The sequence below is a fragment of the Typopeltis vanoorti genome, chromosome 17 (assembly GCF_054136105.1).
Source record: "Typopeltis vanoorti isolate ZY-2024b chromosome 17, IOZ_Tvanoo_1.0, whole genome shotgun sequence".
NCBI classification, from domain to species: Eukaryota; Metazoa; Arthropoda; class Arachnida; order Uropygi; family Thelyphonidae; genus Typopeltis; species Typopeltis vanoorti.
In genome coordinates, this window is record NC_143565.1 from 92,068,311 (window position 1) to 92,084,087 (window position 15,777).

At 35.4% G+C, this 15,777-nt stretch overlaps 1 protein-coding gene across 1 annotated transcript in view; it reads left to right on the forward strand.

Moving 5' to 3' along the window:
• Positions 1 to 15,777, forward strand: part of amon (prohormone processing protease amontillado) — a 193,386-nt gene that overhangs the window by 59,086 nt on the left and 118,523 nt on the right. The window lies entirely within an intron of this gene.

Genomic DNA, 15,777 nt, shown 5'->3' on the forward strand with positions numbered 1-15,777 from the left:
TGTAGTGGATACATTTACTAACGATATCTCATTTTTGGGCAATACAAACACAAAATCAATGGACCACCCAAATCAGACATTGTTCATCCATTCGTTTCTTCAATTATAGTATACTATTTGTGAAATCAAGCTTCCATCACGTTGTTCCGTTAAAAAGGCGATATCGAATCATTTTTAATTCTAATATAGCTCTAGCCTACAAAGTCGGCAAACTAACCGACATTTATGTTACTGAAAGTACTTATAACTTAAACTAAACATCTCAAAAATATTTACTTATCTATTTAAGAAACTACAAGCGGTGTGCGTGGAAAATCATACAGAGTTGAAAGCATTAATCTTGTTTATTATGCAAATTCTGCCATTGACGATATGACACTATGCCCGCAGGGTATCACTTTCTGGGAGGCGGCATCAACAAAGATTTTTTCCGACTGCAAACTATTCAATAAATTAAAGTCGATTTTTGGAGAAACTTAAGTTTTATTTATAACTTGTATAAAATATCACATTTTATCACGTTTATTATCCAGGATACTTTGTAACTCTGTAAACAACGCTGGCAGAAAACCTTAAAGACAAAATTCAATCTTTTAAATGAAAAAAAAAAGTGCCATTAAAAGTAAAAGATTAAAAAAATTCGAAATAATAGACTTGTGTTTAATATGCCAATTTTTAAATTTAACAGTGCCATCATGACACACATTTGCAAACTGAAACTATCAGTGAACATGTATTGTTGTCATCGCCATGCTGAGTTCGCAGCTTCACATATTTAAATCTGAATTTTCTTCATAAAACGGATCTTTTTGTGAAGAAGACGAAGAGGAAGCAAAAAAAAAGGTTCAGTTGTTTTTCTTTAGACTTAAATCAGAAAGTACAAAAGCAAATAGAATTCCATGGAATCCTATTCGCTTTTTCAAGTCCCTTTCATCATTCAGAGAAGAAATTCTTCAAAATAATAAAAAAATCGTTTTAAAATTATAATTTATTGCTGTTCTCTGAAAATGCGCAACATACCCATGTTTACACGATCGATTCTTTTACTTAAAGGTCACAAAATTAAAAATAGAAAAAAAAGAACTCTACGGACTAATTAAAAAGTTGTAGGTGTCATTTTGCAAGACATCAAAATCTCTTAATTTCGCGTAGGAAATATGATCCTTAAAAACTGCAGGAAAGTAAAAAAAATGGAGAACAGAAAAATGACTCCATGCGAAGGATAGTAATAAAGAGAAGATTCAAAAACTGAGAACATAATGTTGAAATCAGAAATGTTGAAAGTGTTTCAAACAGGGAAGAAAACAGTCTTCATTTGGCAATAGAAGACGAAGAGTAGGATTTCAGTGTATTAGAACAATACCGTCTCAAGGATAAGGTGGTTAGTCCTATGTCTCCCGGTGTGTCCTATGTCTGTAGATGATATGTTCACGGATCGGGTTTGCCTGTTCTGGAGGACGAAAAACCCGAGTTTCCGGGTGAACAAAAAATCCCTACCTTCGTATGAGACCGGCTAACTAACGTTCGTCGAAAGAGACCAGATAAAGGTTCCTCACGTGAATCGAACCCAGGTCTTTCCGCCCAAAAGGCTTCGTCTATAACGACTGAGCTACGGAGGCGTCATGAAAAGATCCACTTAGTAATTTTGTTCCTCCGTGAGGCCCACACGAATCGAAATTTAAGACAGTACACCATTCAAATTTTGGACATCTTTCTGTACCTACTTAAGCTCCGTCTGTAAAATAGCCATTCGGGAAAAAAATCCAATAGATGACTTCTGGAGATGGATGGGAACGTCTTCATTTATTGACATATATGTGTCTTATGAATTTTTTTACCATGCAGGTGAATCAAAATTGGCACTTGAGTTAGCTAGTTGAAGTTTTCCAGATCCTTTTCTTTGTTCAAATTGGTGAATTATTATGTTCGGGTGAGTTATAAAGAGTGAGAAATCTTCGCTACTTCGTAGTAAAAAAGTTCAACTCATTTAATCATTACACACATTTCATTAGTTACACTGTATTAATTTTATATTTTTATTTTCACTCCTTTTAACTGATAATCTACTTGGAAGTCAGCTAACTTTAAACTAAGCTTCATTTCCAGTACTGTACACAACTACAATCACTTATAATGCTTCTCTTACTTTTATACTTGTTACAAATGACAAATCCTATATCTAAGAAAATCGGTTGTGACGTTAATATCATTTCAAATTTATCTTTCCATCTTTTATAAAAAATAAAGATGATACTGATGGAATGGAGATTAATTTTGGATATCTTGCATAAGAATTCCATCTGTTTATCCATGAAGGTAAGGCTCGGAAACACCGACTTCATTCAAGATGCCAGTGTAGTATACAGATGCAGAATCAGAAGGGCCTACAAAAGGTTAAGTCAGTTGTGCGTATAGTTCTAAAAAAAGTGCCAAATGATGGCTAATATGAAATATTAGTGAGCGAAGAAAACAGTATTGAACGAATAAACACCGGACTCATCAAGAACAGGTGTAATGGTGAAGTGAGGCTCAGGCTTGTAGGATTACTTACCAACTAATATTATTGTTGGCGGAACGAGCCCGATGGCTAATGCAAGGGAAAATTCCACCCCCATTAATGATAACCTGCACGACTCTAGAAGTTCGCTAATGCATCCGGACCACACCAGCAATACTAGCATTATCTCGATCAACGTCAGAGACAGGCGTGAAGTCAGGCTTACTGCGTGTAGGTTGCCAAAGGGATTACACTTCACTTAATGGCCAATTAGAAAGAGGGGGAGGTCATTTTAAGCGAACATTTGATGGCCATCTAAAATAAGTTCCCCTGAATTCATTTTAGTGTACTTCATGGCTCTCGGTAATATCTGCTAAGTAATAATAAGCAATAATAACTAACGGGATGTGAGTCGGAGAGAGAGAATGAATAAAACTTTCTTTCTGAGATATTAGAAAGCTGTCGTTAGCAAATTTATGTTAAAGGTTAGCATTTCATTTAACAGTTTAGAAATTAATGTGTTAAAAGAAAATAATTTAATTTTCTTTTAAATAATTTTTGATGCTAAGGCATAAACTTTAGTATAAGGATTATTTTGGATGGTAGTTTTATTGACAAATTAAATTAATTATTATTTTTATAGCATAGAGCAGTGGTCGCTAAAGGGGTCGATATGACATTGTTAGGGGTCAATTCGGGCTCAGGGGTCGGCAGAAAAACATAAGGCATCATTGTATGGGTAATATTTAATTCAGTTAACTTGGATTACATCCATGACAAAAGACATGGAGGTAATGACAACACAATTAAGAGTGAATCGTGGGATTCAGTACCTCCATCTTACAGGTCCATGAAGGACCTGCAAGATGGAGTAAGTTCATGAAAATAGTTACTCAGGCCAATCAAGTAGGCCAAAATGAAGTATTTACCAATAAACGGATGTTTGTGGTTCCTGCCGGCCGGCGCAGTGGGAGCGAGATTGCAACGCATGCGTGGTTCTTATTTACTGATACAAGTATTCGATCCCAGTCTCATTTTTGCGCATCGACATACAAGTGAGCGTTAATGTTCTAAAATTCATCAACATACATATTATAATTCAATCGTTATTCATTCACGAACTAAACTTCTCGATGTTGGGGAGTTGAGCAGCGTTGGTAGTAATACCAGTGATATTACTAGTGATAGTAATAGTAATAGTAATATAATAATATATACTATATTATACATACAATAAACACTGTAACTATAAAATAAACAATCTAAAAACTCACATAAGCGTCTTTTTTGCTTGTTCTATTAGTAAAATAATCGACCCTCTATATTTTACTAATAGTAAAATATAGAAGGTCGATAAAAAGTCAAGAAACGCTTGAAGGGGTCGACGGGCAAATGACTTTGGCGACCCCTGGCTTAGAGCATTGGTATTCGAAATTTTCAGTGCAATATCGAGATTGTGCACACACATTTCTTTTTGATGGCAAGACCATGAATGGAGCTTCATGTTCATTTAATACGATTAAAAGTTTGTTTTTAATAAATGTATGCCAATATTTTATATTTAGAAATAAAAGTTATGTTTTGAAAAGTTTTATTTCATTTCTGCATCTAAAAAGCCAAAAGGATGGTTCTACAAGTAGAGAGTGTAAAGGCAGATAGCTTAGAAGGTTCTTAATTTTAATCAAAAATCCCTGTTTGATACTTCATTGGTAATTGGCCTATATAAAGGTGAGTATAGCCGGTCTCATACGCAGGTAGGGGTTTTTTCATCCGGAAACTCGGGTTTTTCGTCCCCCCCATAGGACCATCACCTTATCCTCGATACGGTAACGGCTAAATGTAGAAAAAAATCCTTGATACCGCAAGGTAAAAGAGGAGGGAAGAAATAATAAGAAGAGGAATATATATAATCTTGAGCCTCCTAGTAAAGTTGGTAGAAACGACGCCTTTTTTTTTGAGGTGGGACAGCCTGGTTTCCAATTCCATCTATGCACGCTAGGAACCTTTACAAAATATTGGAGGTGAGGGAATTAGTCTCACAGAGAGATGAAATGGTTTTTCTAGCACACAGAAAGCATATGAAATCAGTACGTAGTAGATTATATAGGATAGGGTATAAAGACCTCGCTTACTCCCTATAAAGGAATAAAAGGCGTTAGCTGATTTTTTTATAATTTATAAAAAAAGAGGCCTGTGTAGCTCGGTGGAAGTGGCGCTTGAGTCCTCTGCGCTTGGTCGCTCGAAGTCAGACTTAAGTTCAAGTCTAGTCACCGATTAACGAGTTAATCGATCTCTGTCACGGGCAAGCGAGTTTTTCCTCCCAGAAACTTGAGTTTTTATCCCGAAACTCAAGAAAATCGACCATAGTACCAATATTATTTCAGACAATAACATATCTTGTTAGGGTTAGGTACCAAGAGATGGCAGCACTTGTTTGCAAGCCTCTTCATCGGTGGCTACTATAATTAGTGATAGGCATGGGCTAGCTATCTATGATTGGCTACCGGTAGAGACTGAACTGTCCACTCAGTCTCCAAAAGCTAGATAGGGTATAAAGGCCTCGCCTACTCCCAATAAGGGAATAAAAGGCGTTGCTGATTTTTTTTTGATTTTTTAATTAACCTTATCATAGAATTAATTAGCCCCTATATGAAGAAAAGAGTTACTTGATTGGATATTTTAAAAACCGAGAGTGCACATAATACACTGTGCGTGGCATTAGTTATGTAGACTAGACAGGAGAAATTAAGCAAAAAACTGAACACATTAAGGAAGTTGAAAAAAAATCACATAAGTCAGGCTTAGCTTGGCATGCCAAGAAATAAAATCATAAAGTCATACGGACTTGGACAAAAATGACTTATCGTATAAAGGCTATGTTTGAAAAGGTAAAAAAAATAGAGAATATGCACTTCAATCATCTACATAATTCTAAAACATAATGCGCTTAACTTTGATAAAAATCTGCAGCCTAAAAGACATGAGATAAGCATTAAGCGCACTAGATAGGCAACGGCACTTGAAACTTCGAATGCTGATTTACATATCACTCAATAACTAAGTGAAGCAAAAAGTATAACGGATATTCTTTATGGCTGAAGTAAGTTATTCGCATTTGTAATAACTTAATATACAGTAGTTTTCTGCAGAAGCTAATCATTGAAACAGCAAAAACTGCTTAAACAATTAAAAATATAATCAATTTATGTATAATGCTCATTTCTGCGTAATGGATATTGTGGTTTGATTGAAGAACATCAGTGGTTTCCATTTGCAATGCATTCCTATAATGTGGCGAGGTATTTGCATGTTTGATATTGGACGATTTTCTAAGTATAGGAATAAAAAAAAACTGCTTAATCCATTTACCTCTAAGTGACTGGTGGGTAGCTAATCTTCATCTTTTACCCGCCAGAGATAGCTGGTTCAAGGTTGTCAATGATTTTCATAGGCATACAGGGAGGAGACTGTGGCAGACTTCTGCGATCGCGTGGTCCCTAACCCTAATACTATACATACAGTATATAGTATCTGAATTAGTCTGAATTCTATGGTCGACTTTCTTGAGATGTGGAGTTAACAACCAGAGTTTCCGGAAGAAGAAACTCTATTTGCCTGTTCCAGAAACTAAACCTGGAAACTAAACCGTGTATCGAAAAGAGACATCAGTGAAAAATAAGAAACAAACTTTTCTCACTTAAAAATACATGATACAGATGGATGATGTTACTTTCAAATCTATTTTAAAGTCAAACAGATCTTTTAGGACAGGCTTTGAGGTCCATGAAACAAGCAAGAACATTTGAGAAAAATTTGCCGATGGCATTCGGGCCTTAATCTAAAATCTAATATGGCAATCTTCAATTGCTAGTGAGTGTTATCGGTTCGGTTTTAGATATAATGAATAAATACATAAAATCTCAGGGCATTATTGATTTCATTTTCTTTGCAAACGCAGAAAATCCGAAGAGTCGCTGACAGAATACTCTTTAAATTCACTGCTGATCTACGAAGAGTCTTTTTAAAAATATATCTGAAGTATTTATTGAATTTGGTGGTCACACTTATCTTTTATTCAATAAAACCTCTATCTCTTGATCTCTTTCTAAGAGGATTTCAAGTTACTAAGTAATCTTCCGAAAAGAATGGATCGTAGCAGATGCAGAGGGCGTGATAAATAATTAATGAAAATACAATGTTTGGAGTTAACGCCCTCCAGCTGACAGAAAAATAGTTTTATTTTTAGCTTTTTAACATTTTTTGTCTTTGTTCTCTGAAATACGAGCCTGAAATATAAATACAAGTCTGAAATACACACGCACGCACGAAGAGTTTGGTTTTGAACACTATGAGTTTTCTTACCGTATTAAAAAAAAATCACACACACACACACACACACACACACACTGTTATATGCTTTTCTAACTTCCTTTACATACAGCACACTCATCACTAATATCATTTTTTGTTTTAGGTGTTTATCAGAACTTTCTATATCTCCCTCGTCTAGACCTTAAACTAATTTTCGCTTTTGAGGTTTTTAGAGGGCCTACAGCAGAGAGTTAATGGTTTGCATCTTTATTTTATATTATAATAGTTACATCTATATGTGCAGGAATTCTCTATCAAGGATTTTTCTGGACAACTGAGTTTGAATGGTTAACTTAAGCATTAAAAATTCATATACACAGGGTGGCCAAAGTCGCCGACAGGGTAAATTTTGGCGCTGGCGGAGCCGAAAAGAAGTGGATAATTACATTAAAGGCAGATAAAATGGAATAATAACATTTCGACGGTGTAAGCGACAGCCGAGTCACTCAATCCAGCTGGATATGTGGCGTGTTACAATGATAATGAGAATAATTAAACTAAAACAACAACTTGCGAGAGACACAGAAATTAATGAAGTGATTGAACTCACAGGAAATAATGTTTCATTCATCAGAATCATGGTCCCCTGGACCACATACGCGATTTTCAATGTGTTGACCTTTCTTGTGTACAACAAATTGCATCCGGTGTACGACATGCTCTACAGCTGAGCGTAAGGAGTCGGATTGGATGTTCATAACAGCCCGTTTCATGTTCTCTTTCAAGACATGCAAGTTGGGAACGCCAACATATACAATGGATTTCAAATACCCCTACAGCCAAAAGTCACATGGAGTGATGTCCGGGGATCGAGGCAGCTATGCCCTCGGAAAGAACTGACTGATAACACTTTAAGGTAAAACAACTTAACAAGTAAAGCGAGGCAAGGTAGGAAGCATATTGAGCACAATTCGTCAGTCATTCGAATAACATTCCCAATCCCTTTTTAAGTGGAATTGGTGGCACTGCTTTCACGTACGCACAGTAAAATTTGCATAATACTTTTTACCTGAGTTTACTGCAAATATTTAACTGCTTTCGGCTCCACCAGCGCCAAAATTTCCCCTGTCGGCGACTTTTGGTACTCAATTTTTTTTCGCGGAATTTATCTCCCCATGCCTTCAGAAATCTCTATATAAAATTTAGTCTCATTCCGTTTATTGGGTTTATCTACAGTGCCTCCAAAGAGGGAAATTTATTTTATGGCCACCCTGTATTATATTTTGTATGTAATATTCTAATAAATATATCCATTGTTACTTTTTATGCAAAAGTTCTGAGTCTATGGAATTCTAATATAAAGCTTTAGCACTAAACAGAACTAATTTAAATCAAATGTGAAATATATGAACCAATGAGTTTGTAATTAGAAAGAATGATGATTATATCTGCTCCATTTTGAAGAATGCCTCCTAGTTTTTAATTTTCATTTAGAGAACGTTCTTTAAAACACAATACATTAATAAGAAAAATAGATTTTTTCGTTTTTTTTACAATATTTTTCTTGTGCCTCTGACTTTGGTTAACTCATGGTTTATTACTTGATCCGTCCGGTTATGTCACTGGCATCACGACAAATTTCTTTTATAAAAATGTTATTATGCAGTAGGTTCCATTATTCTGTTATATATACCAAACCTACAGAAGTTTGGATGCTTTATAGATGTAATTCTTTTTTTTTTTTTTTTTTTTTTTTAAATAACGAAACCTGTGGTGAGTTCATAATTAAAAGAAACACACGTATTAACCACAGTGAAAATTATTTAATTGTAAATATTTCATCCTAAGTATCTTAGGACATCATCAGTACAGTAGTTTAAACAGTAATAGGAATAACATACAGTTAGGGCGCATGATTACAATAGAATCTCATTAAACGTGCGTAACGTGTTACAGAAGGGAAAAAAACTAGTAATTATTTTACACAATTTTGTATGACAATTTCCCATACTTTAGGAACAGTAAGAACGTCGTTGAGGTTTAAATTTGGTCTGTGTAGTAGGACTTCAGAACTTTCTTTATATAAACGTTCATGTTTATATAAAGATCTATGTAAAAGTTTAGACTTTTCCTAATAGATCCTATGACTTGGATTTTCAATTCCGTGTTGAGAGAGGCCAGATTTCTGCGGTTTAGAAAGACGAATGTGGTCTTGATGTTCCGAGATGCGTTTCTGAACAGACCTACCTGTCTGTCCAAAGTAAGGCAATTTGCATGAGCATGGAATCTCATAAACGCCAGTCAACATCAAAGGTGAGAGTTTGTCCTTAGGAGAAGGTAACAAGTTATAAATTTGGTTGATAGGTTTGTAAGTAGTGGCAAAATTATATAAACATGAACGTTTATATAAAGAAAGTTCTGAAGCCCTACTACACAGACCAAATTTAAACCGCAACGATGTTCTTACTGTTCCTAAAGTATGGGAAATTGTCATACAAAATTGTGTAAAATAATTACTAGTTTTTTTCCCTTCTGTAACACGTTACGCACGTTTAATGAGATTCTATTGTAATCATGCGCCCTAACTGTATGTTATTCCTATTACTGTTTAAACTACTGTACTGATGATGTCCTAAGATACTTAGGATGAAATATTTACAATTAAATAATTTTCACTGTGTGGTTAATACGTGTTTCTTTTGATAAATAGAATGTGAGATTCAGATTCGCAACTGCAGTCCTCCCTGTTCGTTCTAATTACAAATTCACATACCTTCTCATTCATGAGTTCGATATTTTACGCTATTAAATTCAGGTTCTTAATATTTTTAAATCAGAAATGAAGTTCCACACACTTCCAAATCCGGTCCGACCTTAGGAACCCGTCGTAGATCCAGGTATCCTTCCCTTAAATTAGTAATCCCATACTCAAGCCACTTACGAGTCCGTTGTAATTAGTAATTAATTATCCGTGACTAAGTTTTGCTGAACGTTCCCATGCCTAGTTGGTCTGTTTACCTGATGGAATGAAAAAATCTTTCTTCTAATAAAAAGAAACATCTTCAGTCTCCACATGTGACGGGATTTTTAGATTTATTTCATCCCATATTTTACTTCATTTTCTTTTTTTTTTTCAGAAAGAGATTATTACTCAACTCAAACTTGGCTCTTTTCCAAGGGAAGTTGTGTCATGTTATCCTTCCAACTGTGCTGTGGAAGTATCCGTTTTCAACATGGCTTTTCCTTTAAAAGACAGGCAGAAGATAAAAAGCAATGGCGAGAATGAGACTACAAAATACCTAAAATACGTGTAAACTTTCAGAAAGTTTATCTCAGATAAGATTTTATATAGAACCATGGATTGTCTAAAAGCAACCCCACACATCAAAAGTGTTGGAATGTTTTTTTCGCAAAATAATTAAAAATACATAAAATGTAAAATGTTATTATTTAAAATGATACAGAATTTGTAATCTAGAATATAGAATGATACAGAAAAATATTATAATTTTATATTTGAAAAATTAACATAAATCATATCCATTGCTTTCTTTAAGATGACACGTTGTAATCTGTATTCCACACTGCTTCAGAAGGCAAATTCTATGAAACACGAAGAAACTAAATATTTACACTGATAACGTATGATTGATATAAAATTAAAGAAAATAACCATAGAAATAAGTGAATAAGTGGTTTTTCCTAAATGTATCATTGCTTCGATTTGGTTCTAGTGTTTTTTAAACATTACTTCAAAACGTTGAATGATGACAGCGAAGCTGTTGTTTTTTTAATCTTTCTTTGGTTCAAGGCCTTTCGAACTAATTATAATTTCATTCTCATTCTTATTTCTCGAATGGGTTGTTCATGAAATGAAATGAAAATATACGGTTCAAGAATTTGCATATTCAAACCTACAATTAATTTTCACTTTCTTTTTCTTAGCATAATGAGTAAAAAACAAAATATGTTCATCTTTTTTTCCACTTCCTCAAATTTTGCAGGCGACTGCCTCCTAGTTATTTATTATAAATTGAAATGGTGATGTTAATTTTTTATTACCCTGTATATGCACGTTTAAAGTTCCCTCCGTAGAGCAATCAAAAAAAAAAAAAAAAAAGAGCGCATTGTGTGGATATGCATTTTTCTGAGCAACCACGTGTGTTCCACATATTGTCGAATCCCAGCAAACAAGAACTCGAACAGCATTCTTAAATAGTTGACAAGCACACATGGTGACACACGTGACCAAGTATTTCGCATATACGCTGCATAAAGGACGTTTACGTATATCTACATAATGGTTTCTATGGATTAGACAGTATGTGTATGCAGTTATCCTAAAATCTTGTCTCTTGAAAGATATCCCAACATGGACATACGAAAAGAACATATACACTGGTGTCCAAAACTTAAGAACGAACTACAATTTTACCTGTGGACATAACTTTATTGCCAGCATACTAATAAATTATATAACACAAAAATGTGTTAGAAATTTTGTACAAATTAACTAAGGATGTAGTTAGCGAATTAATGTACATGGCTTACAGAAAACTAGGCGAAGAGACATTTCAGTATGGAATATGTCCACCCTGCACCGCGAAGCAAGTCTCACAACTTTGTACCATGTTTAGCACCAAGTGATTCAGAAGTTCTTGAGGCTGGCCTACTCCTCCTTCAGAGCTAGGATGAGGCCTTGTTTGTTTCCTGGAGGGGAATTTCCAGCAGCAATGCGTCTCCCCATTGCGTCCCAAACGTGTTCTATGGGTTGAGATCTGGACAGCGCGTTGGCCACTGGATTCGATTAATATCACGATCTCCAGCAGTCCCTTTTTCAAGCACTTGTAGCTCGGTGCGTCCATTAAACATAATACTTCATCACACTATGTTTCTATCACCGCGTATCTATCCCTTTCAAGAACATTCACACGATGGTAACCAGTACCACTTTCACGCCAGATCAAGTGTCATCCAGAATCGGAGGAAAGACTAAAACGATTCACATCTGTAAAGAGGTCATTGGCTCATTTGTGTCTTGTCCAATTTTTATGGATACAACACCACTGAAAACGTGGTCTACAATGAGCTGTGAATAAAGGAACGCAGACTACAAGCGTTCGGGTGTATAGGCAGGTCACAGTTTTTCGAGATATCCGCGTACCTGTGCTTCAACGGAGCCGACTTGCAAGCTGACCTACCGTCGTGCGTCGATGATTACGTTTCGCTCTTATTGCCGAAAATCTGTAGATTTTCGGCAATAAGAGCAAAATGGTGCTCTGGTAGAGCGAAGGCGACTTCTTAGCAAACGTCTGCTAAGACGTTTGCTAAGAGGTCGAGCCCAGAGCCTGGATACAATGCTCGGCGAGATTCCAAATTCTCTAGCAATTTCAGTAATCTGCAGCCTTCTTCAAGCTTTCAAATGATTCTCCCTCACGTGAAATCATCTACATGATGTCTTTGAGGCATTACAAGGCATTGAAGTTTGCAACTTTATTCCTTCACGAAAAGAGCTTTCTTCAAAATAATTCACTTAGCTCAGTCTTTTGCCGTTTATTCTGTTGAGTCCTCTCACGTGACTCCTTTGTTGGCGATTCGAAACTTTGAATGGGTACCCGCTTTCTACTCGAAATCGTTAGTTTTACAAATTCCCGCAAGCTGATTCGTCTGAATTTGCGGGTGTAATCTTCAGAAATAGCGTTCGTCCTTAGGTTCTGGATACTAGAGTATTTTCAATAGGTAGATGAGTTAGCACGTCGAGAAATTTTTCTCTCACAGGAAACAATAGTATCTTTCTCTCTCTCTCTCCCCTAGACAAATCGAGTTGGCTTCGAACTCACACACACACATAGTCTCTGCTATACCTTGCATGTAGCTGATGATGGATGAGATAATATTAAAAGACTTCGCTGTAGTAAAATCAAGCAGTATTATTTTATCAGTGCATTTCTCATTTCTTTCATTGATTTTTATTTTACGATATCTTTGTCATCTAGTACTAGTAGTTTATAATTATTCTATATATATCATAATAGTAATTTCTGAAAATAGTTGATAGCCTTGACAGGTGGATTTCTACTAGTAAAAATACATTCCATTGCCCTGAGCAACGACAGCGAGGGAAGTTTGGTTCAATTTTTGAGCGGAAGCCAAGATTCACAGTGCGTTTGTATGAGCACGCTATTTATTCTTTATGAATATGAACTAGATATTCTCTCTCTCTCTTTTTCATTATTAATCCGACATGTTTCTTTTTCGCATGCATTAGTTATTCATAGACATCTTAAAAAAAGAAAAGAAAATAGTGATCGAGGTTCCCAAGTGGAATGGATGTATCTTAAGTGTGCTGGAAATTTATCGTGTAAACCATTGAGAAACAAGTTCAAGTAAAATATTTATTAATATCATTTCACAACTCGCTTGTGTTTCGTTTTTATCGTTTATTTGTTTCTTCTTATTTAATTTTTAATTAATTATGTTTAAAGTATATAAGAAAATGTACTTTTCTCTACGACGACGAAATAAAATCGGCACCCAGAAGGTTCCATCAGAATATGATTTTCTGTCATATTTTTAATATTTTCTTTCTTGCACGCTTACTGAAAGAATCAATGGCCCAATCAGGTGGACAATTGGAATAAAAAATAAAATAAAATAAATCTGAGTCAAAATTCGTGCACATCACGCCAAAGAAAGCTTTCGATTTACTTAAGGCAATTACATTTCCATACAACTTTCTAAGGAATGCGTCACTCGATGGAAACCAATAATTCGGATTTATTTATAAAAAGAAATACGAAATAGATTTGCAATGGCAAAATATCAGAAGAAGCATGAAATAGGCACTTTTCAGCCTTCTTGTCCTCCTCTTCCTCCACAAAAGTTGGAGGAGGAGGAGGAGGAGACTGAATCCAAGAGCTTTGCCTTCTCTTTGGGTGATCCTATCATAGTATCATCAGAATAATGCGATATTTTATCCTGGACTGCATAAGCATCTTGATAACACCTGGTCTTATATAGAGGTAGAGGAGTTGCAATGGAATAGGGAATGAAGGCAGGCCCTCCTTCAAGTAGGAATTATTTCGGTTATCTAGTCAGAGCTGGTTTCTCCGGATAGGTAGAGCTTAAAGTTATCAGATCATGGAAAAGAGATGTAGAAATTCTGGAATTATCCCACTTGGTGCCATTTAGTGCCATAGGTTACGAGGCTGCTATTAGGTTGGAAGGAGATAGATCTATAAAAAATGTGAATAAGGTTATCGTCAGAGTAGTTGCTAAGAGGATATCAAACGTCTACAGTGTATTTGGAGGGCTTTTTGTTTTTAAACAAAAAGGTCCACAGTGTTGTAAGAATGATGAGAATTATTTGGTATTCTGGCTGATAAGTTAACAATTTGGGACAAATAATTCAGCTTCTCTTTCACTTGATATGTGAAAGAAGGGAAGCCCGTTTATGTGATGAATGTTAAACCTAGGAAGATAACCTTACATTGAACAAACTGCAATAAAAAAGCAATTTTTAGAGATAAGTAGTCAGAGGGGTAATATGATTGTCCGAATAAGGAAGGCAACAGTATATTGAGCCATAAGATAGAAAAGCACACGAGAATTCCAAGTTTGATTACCTTTTGCAAGGAATGTCTGATTTGACAAAAGCGTATTGAAAGCATCATGCAAAATGTAGTTTGGAGAGCTGTGTTGGATTATAGGCGAGAAGGATACCAATAAGGCTTCAGTTAGGAATCGAAGATCAGTTGGTTATGGTGGTGTATCGTTAATATTTTTAGTGATACCCAAATCTTGATGAAATGAATGTGCAAGTGTTTTTTACTGAATGAAATTTTGATATCATTTTGTCGTTTGTTGAATATATTTTGGTTATTTCTTGCATTTTTCATATTTGCATGAATTTTATTGCTTTCTGTGTAAGATATTTTTATATCCGCAGTGGCACTACTATTGGTTATCTTTCTGGTTAAGTTGGTGCAGAAAATTCAAAGAGCAAGGAATGCAGCAGAGGTGAGAGACCTATGCACATAACTTGCACATAAGGAGTCCTCAGACTCTATTCCAAGAGTAATCTCAACAGTGCCGCATTATAGATAATGCATTTTAAAGAAATAGGCACAGTTTTTGTGCATATAATTAATGTAAGTGTGCCGTCGCATGCTATAGACAAAGTGCAAGTTAAATATTTCAAATGTGTAACATCTTCATTGTCGAGAAAGGGCATATTTTTGTTTTCTTTAGGCAATTATGAGGTATGACATTTCCTTAACATGTGCGAGATATGCTATCAGCCGGGAATTTTCTAAAGCCGATGAGATTGCTGTTTATTAGCACAGTTATGCTTACTTCAATCTGTGATTAAATTAGTCTGTCTTTGTGCATGGGTATAAGTAGTTGTCATCTTCGCACCGATAGCTTTCATTATATAATTTGTCTAGTTAGAATGTCAAAGAAAATGTTGAATAATAACAAGAATATTTATAATAAACGTTTTTGCTTGCACAAAATATCTACTAGACAAAAGTGCATAGCACTGCTTTGCACTGAGAGACTCCTCTTCGATTTCATAGGAGGCTTTCTCTTCATTGCTCACGCTATGAAAATAATTCAATGATACAAATGGAGCCATTACGTCAAACGACGATGGTTATACTTACGCACTTCTATTTACCCGGAAATTAACTTCTCTAGGATATTTACTTTCTTTTTTTTGAACTGACGGCAAAGAAATAGCTCTTCTCTGTTTGATGCATTACACTCAAGAAAGTTTATTTCCGTAGTTTGAAAGAACACCATCCACACAGAGGCTACGGATAGAGAGAGAGAGAGAGAGAGAGAAAGAGAGAGAGAGAGAGAGAGAGAGAGAGAGAGAGAGAGAGAGAAAGAGAGAGAGAGACAGAGAGAGAGAGAGAGAGAGAGAGAGAATGAGAGAGAGAGAGAAAACTAAGACAAAAGATGTG